At 44.9% G+C, this 7,481-nt stretch overlaps 1 long non-coding RNA gene across 1 annotated transcript; it reads right to left on the reverse strand.

Annotated features, from left to right (window-relative positions):
• Positions 1 to 1,191: 1,191 nt before the first annotated feature.
• LOC106729080 lies at positions 1,192 to 4,881 on the reverse strand. The gene is made up of 4 exons (XR_004324420.1): positions 4,780 to 4,881; positions 2,881 to 2,976; positions 2,027 to 2,197; positions 1,192 to 1,612 (listed from the first exon to the last, which is right to left on the reverse strand). It is a non-coding gene; the product is annotated as an uncharacterized LOC106729080 (long non-coding RNA).
• Positions 4,882 to 7,481: the final 2,600 nt, after the last annotated feature.

Here is a 7,481-nt window from a genome sequence, read left to right on the forward strand (position 1 = left end):
CTGGAAAACAAAGGCGGGCGGGAGAGCCCCCGTTATATTTTACAGCCATTTGATGACAGCCATGGCTGCTGTCAGAAAACACAACAGCAATTATCCTGGACCCACAATTTAAATAGCTCTGCCACGCGAGGGCTTCAGGAATAATGCTTAATAATGGAATTACGTCGTCATTTGCCTATGGCGTTCTCATCTGAAGGTGCACTCCGAGTTTATTGGGCATTTTTATTAGCCCTCGGTGACTGACTTCTGGAGATTTGGTATGCGCATCTTGTAGAGGGAGGGAAGAGTCTTCAGCAGAGAGAACTGTGAGTGCGTGAAGATAAACGGTACCGCTGTTTCAGAAGGCTGCAGGGAAGGACAGTCCTGAGTGCATGCGGTCATGGTGTTAGGGGACACAGGAGATGTCCCCGGCATGCTCAAAACTCGGGGGGAGACCAGACGACCCCGGCACCTCTTTGGCGCAACTCCGCGAGGGGCCCTGTTGGTCTGGCTGCATGGAAGGCTCTGTGGAGCCAAGCACGGGCGAGGCTCTGGTGTGATGAACACATCACTTCAAACTTGTGCTCTTGACCTACTTCCCAGCCAGCTGCTGGTGGGAGGTGGCAGATAAAGACACGCCACCTCAGTGCGCCTCAGAGCCCGCTCCTCGGCGTGCGCCGCACAGGCCCACAGCCCAGCACCGCCAGGAGCCTGCCGGAGCCGCACAGGCTCGGGCCTCTGGGTCGGACCTGCCGAACCAGGCCCTGCCGAACCAGGCCCTGCACGGAAGGAAGCCCAGGTGGTTGAGGAGCACTGCTCTATGCTAGCGAAAGTTGCAGTGTTACCAGAAATGAGAAACACATCTTCCTGACGTAGGAGAAGGAAGTGTCACATCCTGGGACGCGCATGAGTCCCTGGGACGGGTGCCAAGGGAGGGCCCTTGGCCTCCTGAGGAAAGAATTCAAGAGTGAGCTGAAGCGGAGTGAAAGCGGATTTATTCAAAGGGATGCACAGCCAGAGACAGAGTGGGGACCGTCCCAGGGCGAGGGGCCCGGCCAGGGGCTGTCAGCGCCTGAGGTCTGGGGAATGTCGCACGCTAGTGAGCCTGAGGGGCATTCCTGCTGTTCTGGGGGAGGGGCTGGGCCGCTGCCCACATTTGGGTCCTTTGTGGTCATCCCTGGAACTGTCATGGTGCCTGTCCTGCGGGAGGGGAATGAGTTTCAGTATTAAAATGAAGGAACGATGCATCGATGACCAGATCACGCTTGGCGCCACCTTTATTTTAGCTGGTTCCTGCCAATTTGTGTCATAGCCTGCTTTTCTCAGTGACTGTGCCCCCCTCCTCATTTTTTGAACAGCTGTGCCCTCCCTTCCTGTCTCACTCCTGGAACCCTATCGCCCATATGTGGACATCTGGGTAAGTCTTTGAGCTCAGAGTCTGATGACAGAACACCTATTCTCAGTACGTCCGATGAAACCTGGTATTTTCTGTTCCGCTCCATTTCCTGCTGTCTGACTTTAAAATACCAGTCACAACCCGCCACACAGACCTCACGATCAAATCCTGGTAACCGTGGTTTTACAAGCTGCACTCTGAAATTTATTCTGGCAGCATGAATATCCGGGTTGCCTCCTGAAGAAAAAGTCCAGACAAAATAATTTTTATAATGTTGTTAAGTGCATCCATGGGGTGACAAAAAGCAGGCCATCCCTGAGCCGAGTGGGGACAAGGACAAGAGAGGTGGACAGAGCACTAGAGACGGTCTTCACCTTGAGGCCATCTGTGGTGAACTTGAACTTCAATATTCATGGCCTCTCAAAAGAAAGCAAAGCCCAGAACCTTCCTGAGGTGGGAACACTCCAAGGGCCCCCCGGGGAACACCTCTCAGAACATGGGGCAAATACAGACAACACCGCCACCAGTCCCCCGGGAGACAGCGTGGGGGAGTGCCGGGCCCCGCACTGGTGCCAGGAGAGGAAGTTCTCCTCTCAGGATTCTTAACCAAAAGCCACTCCGGCGTGGATTATCAACCCTCCTCATACTCACTGTGTGGTCCAAATAAAACGTCAGCCCAGCATCCAGTGGAGAGAGGTCCTAGAAGGCCTCACTCTCCAAATCCCGAAGGAACCAAACCCAGATCCGCGCCGGCAGCAGCCGTGTGCACCCGGGGCTAGGGGACGTTTCGCAGGGAGAGCTTCCAGGGCAGTGCACCGTTCGCTGTGAAAGAGATCACGGAGTGGACAAAGAAACAGGAGACAGTGAGCCAGCGATGGCAGAGACAGAGAATTAAAGGAAAACAAAGGAACCAGAAATGAATAAAAGACCCAAACCAGTAATATGTTCCCCAAAACAGAGAGAGACTAACGAAGGCGAACAGTGAAGAGCAGGTTTCCAATAAAGCAAACACGTCTGCTGCAAGTGAAGAATGTAATTGTGGAAACTGATAGTTCAGTGGATAGATTTAACACCTGATTAGGCAACATTGAAAAGGAGCAGGAATTAATAAGCTAGTAGTTACGTAAGAATACATGATACAGAACTGCATCGAGAAAGACCAAGAGGTGGAGACTGAGAAAAGGAGGTCAAAAGCATGAACACGGAGTGAGATCGGTCAACATGCACTTAACCGGAGTTCCAGAAAGGGGTGGAGGCAGACAAATGAAAGAGATGATAGTTTTCAAGGCAACGGCTGATAAATTTTTTAAATAAAAGACAGAAGGCAATTAAAGATATCGCTGATTCAAGAAGGCCAATTAATTCCAATCAGAATAAATCTGAACAAAATTTGTGCACAGAAACAACACAGTGAACTTACAGACCAGCAAAGAAAATGTCTAAAGGTAGCTGGGAGGACGGAGACTCCCTTGAAAGAACCTCATTTAGCCCAAGAGCTGACTCACCAGTCCCAGCAGTGAAGGCAGGGAGACAGCTGAAGTCGTCCACCGTGCGTCGAGACAAAACAGCGCAACTTAGACGTCTACACCTGGAGAGGACGCCTTTCAATAACAAGAGTGAAATAAAGGCTTTTCAGAAGCCAAACACAGATAGTTTGCACCAACAGACTCTTTCTAAAGAAGTTAAGTATACATTTCACATAGAAGGACAGCATCGCGGGAGGAAGGTCTGAAATTAAACAAGGGTGAAGCATAAAGAAATTGGAAAATATGAGATAAATGTAATTAACTACGAAAACTATAATAATCTTGTTATGTTATTTAAAAAAGGAATATTAAGTTTATAACAGTTACAGTAAATAAGTCAGAGAGGTGATTACAATATTCTGTGGTCTTTGTAATACATGGAGAAGGTTAAGAAGATTAACTAATGTTATGCGTGGATGAATTGAATGTAGGAATGGGTAATAGTCGTGGACTAATCGCTAAAATAATAGAAACATAATGTATGTTGTCAGAATTGTCAGGGAAAAATTTGAAAGAGGAAAACAAATCAATGCAGAATAAAACAAGAAAGGAGAGGAATAATGAACAAAGAAAGATTAGAAAAAGAACACAATATGAGAGTGATTATAAGTCCAGATACATTACTGATTAAAACAAATGCACTAGAATAAAAGCTCATTTAAAAGGCAAAGACAATCATATCAGCCCTGATAAGATCCAACTATATGGCAGTTGCAAGTAAAAGAAAATCATAAGGGCACAGAAGAACTGAAAGGTAAGTACCTGCGCAATTAGTCTAATTATATTAATATGAGAATCAAATACACCACAAGTCAAAGGCATTGTAAGAAATAAGGAGGGCTGCATACGCTAAAATGTTTAACTCCTCAAGAAGTCACGTTTGAAAATCTGTGTGCACCTCATCACGTGGCCTCGAAGTGTGTGAAGCGAAATAATTCACAGTCAAGGAAGCACCACTCTCAGTAGCTGACAGAACGAGCAGAAGGATAATCCGCGTCAAAATAAAAGATCTGAGTGACGCGATTAACAAGCTATACCCCAAAACTGAAGAAGATACGTTTTTCACATTATTTTGAAACACACCAAGGATATTAGTGAAAGTAACCACTCCCTCCAAAATCCCAAATTTGGCGAATGTACACACTCAAGGCGTCAGTGAGCCACAAGCAGGATAAATAAAAATGAAGCACCAATAAGACACATCAAAATCAAATAATTATAATCGAAGGACAAACAGAATCTTGAAAATAGAGAAAAATAATACATTTCTTTCATAGGAACAGATACATGAAAGACAGCTGACTCCTCATAAGGACCACCAGAGACCAGGAGACAATGGAAATGCATCTTTAAAGGGAAAACGTCAGCCCATGAATCTATATATAAAAAATAAATAAATAAACTTCACAAGTAAAGGTGAAGTGAAGATATTTTTACATGAATCAAAACTGAGAAAATTCATTGCAAGTAGGTTCTCACTACAAGACATGATGTAAATGATCAGCTCAGATCTATATAAAAGGAAAAAACTACCGGAAATGCCAGCTATGCGGGTAAACATAGAAGAACAAAAAGGGAATAAAGACGTGTACATGTATGCGTTTATACGTGTGCTGGGGGGTCTCTGAGACCCCTTGGGCTTGGCGATTCACTAGAAAGTCTCCCAGGACTCAGAAACACTGTGTGCTCATGGTGACACTTTATCACATCAAAAGGAGACAGATGAACATGAGTGTAGGAAGAGGTGGCTGGGCAGAGGCTAGGAGGCCGGGCGCGAGCTCCCAGGTGTCCCCGCAGTGGGTTGCCTGGACTGTGCTCGCCTACGTCTCCCGGCAAGGATGTGGGACACGCACAGAGCTGCCAACCAGGGAAACTCACCCAAGCCTTTGTGTCCGGGAGTCGTTACCGGGGGTCAGGCTCCTCGGCGTGAAACACCCACACGACTGACCCCAGCTACTCAGTCCCAGTCCCCCGGAGGTCACAGTGATGTGGTGTCGCCCAGGGCCGTAGGCACGCCAAAACAGGCATCCGCCTGAGTCACACTGTCAGCATAAACCATCAAGTCAAGCAGAGCCAGTGGGGCTTGCAACTTTAGATGCACAAAAATACTCATGTTAGGCAGGATATTCCAGCATTCAGAGGTGACCCCCACGGAGCTGGTCAAAATTTAGCCCCGAAGACAGTGCTTTCCTGGGAATGTGTGGGGCTTGAGCCACTCAGACCTGCTGAGTTACTATTTCCTGCATGGTATATTGATGTATAAAAGTATGTACATACAGTTTCTTTTCTTTCCTTAGTTTATTTAAAAGACATAGAATAGTTTAAATCCAAAAAAATGTGTATATGAGGTTTATAAGTCCTAAACCACGATAGCACAGAGGACTGTACATTACACAAGTCATACCATGTGAACTCTGAACAGACTGTGGTAAGTTAAAGACACAAATCCAGAGCAACCATTTCACATTATGCCAAACAGGTACAAAAATCACAAGAAAAGAATCAAAAAGGCCAGAACAAAGATCACACAGATAGAACAGGAGGAAGAAAAACTGAATTCACAGATGTCATGATTGTTATTAATACAGAAAAAAGTAGGGAATCAAAATATTTTACTAAAATTAATAAATGAATTTATCCAGAATACAAGGTCAATATACAAAAATAAATTATATTTCTATACACTAGCAGAAAACAAATTAAAGATAAACTCTTTCAAACAAGTCCTGTTTACAATAATGTCCAAAAACATGCAATTCTTGGAAACAGATTTAACAAAAGACGTGCAAAACTACACCGAAAACTACATAAGTTGATGAGAAATTAAATATCTAAACAAATGAAGAGAGTTTTGGGATTGGATGGCTAAATATTTTTAAGTTGTCAACCTTCCCTAAACTGACCTCTAGATTCAGTATAATCACAAATAGATTCTCAACACCATTTCTCAATATAAAAATCAAAACCTTGGTTCTAAATTCTATGGAAATTTAAGAATCTTGAAAAGTCAAACAACTTATATAACAGAACAATGCTGGGCCTCACACATGCTGGCTTTAGGGTTTACAGAGACGGGAAGTAAATAACGTACAAGGATAAGGGGGGACAAACAGGTGAGTAGAACAAACAGAACAGAGTCTGGGAATGGGCTGACAACTACAGGGTCAACTGACGTCTTCGGCAAAAGCATCAAAACAGGTCACTAGGGAAAGGAAACATCGCCAAGGAGCGGTGCTCACGTACCTGGGCATCCACACCGGACAAGAAAGAAAAAGGTCTGCATGGGAGTTGCTGCGAAGTCCTCAGTCCCGTCTTGCACAACAAGAAGAAGAGCTGAGCAAACTGAAAATCAACAATTCTTCTTAGACCCATCAGAGAACTGAGGTCCTAAACCTGGAGAGACAGACAGACAGACACAAAGAACCATGGCTTAACGGGAGCGCGAGCCCACGAGCCGAATGGGAACGACACGTGCCTTTCGTGGACTCGTTAGTAGATGGGACACAGTGGAGGGAGAAATCAGTGAGACTGAAGAGACGGCAATAGAAATGTCCCAAACTGAAAGGTAAAGGGGAAAAACAGAATACCCAAGAACTGTGAGGCGATCGTGAAAGACACAGCACAGGTTTAACGGGAGCACCACAAGAAGAGAGAACGGTAAAAGTAGTTGTTTGAAACAAAGACTGAAAATTTTCCCAAATTAGTGACACACACCAAATCACAGACCCAGGAAACTCAGAGACTCCCAAGCAGGGTAAATACCAGGAAATCTGTACCAAACAGCAAAAGCTCAAAGACAAGGAGGAAACCCTGAAGCCGATTTGCAGGGGGTGGGGGAGGGCGGGTAAGGAAAAGACTTACGTCAGACGGCTCTTCAGAGATGCTGCCAATGAAAAGCGAGTGAACCAAAATGTTTTAAATGTTGGGGGGAGAAAAGAATTCTGTATCCAGTAAAATCATCTTGCAAAAATAGAGAAATAGACTTTACCAGACAAACAAAACTTGAGTGAATTAATTATGAGTAGACCTGCCTTGCAAGAAAAGGTTTTAAAAATTCTTCAGAGAAAAGAAAAATCATATAGGTCAGAAACTTGGATCTACATAAAGAACCTTAAAGAAGGAATAAACGAAGGTAAAATGAACTGACTGCTTTTTCTAATGTTAATTGATGCAGCAGATAATAATTTGTTCGATAATAACGGCAACAACGTGGTCAGCGATCGTAGCTTAAGCACGAGGGAAAAGAGCGAGCACCCCAGGCCCAGAGGGGGAGCCGGCGGCGCCGTGACGAGGACGCGCGCTGTCTGTGAGTGACCTCGTGCTGCTCCGCAGGTGGACTTGAGTTATCTGTAAACTCTAAAAAGAATTTTAAGTGTGATTGATATGCTGAGAGAAGAGAAAATGGAATCCTGTAAAATGCTCAATTAAAGTCAGAGAAGGCAGGAAAAAAGAGTGGAAAGCAAGAAAAAGAAGCAAAGAAGAAGGGCAGCTAGAGAAACAGGGACAAGTGTGGCAGATGTTAATCCAAATATGTTAACAGTGACTTTAAACACCAACCATCTAAATGCATCAATTATGAA

Source organism: Camelus ferus, chromosome 12 (genome assembly GCF_009834535.1).
Source record: "Camelus ferus isolate YT-003-E chromosome 12, BCGSAC_Cfer_1.0, whole genome shotgun sequence".
Classification (NCBI taxonomy): domain Eukaryota; kingdom Metazoa; phylum Chordata; class Mammalia; order Artiodactyla; family Camelidae; genus Camelus; species Camelus ferus.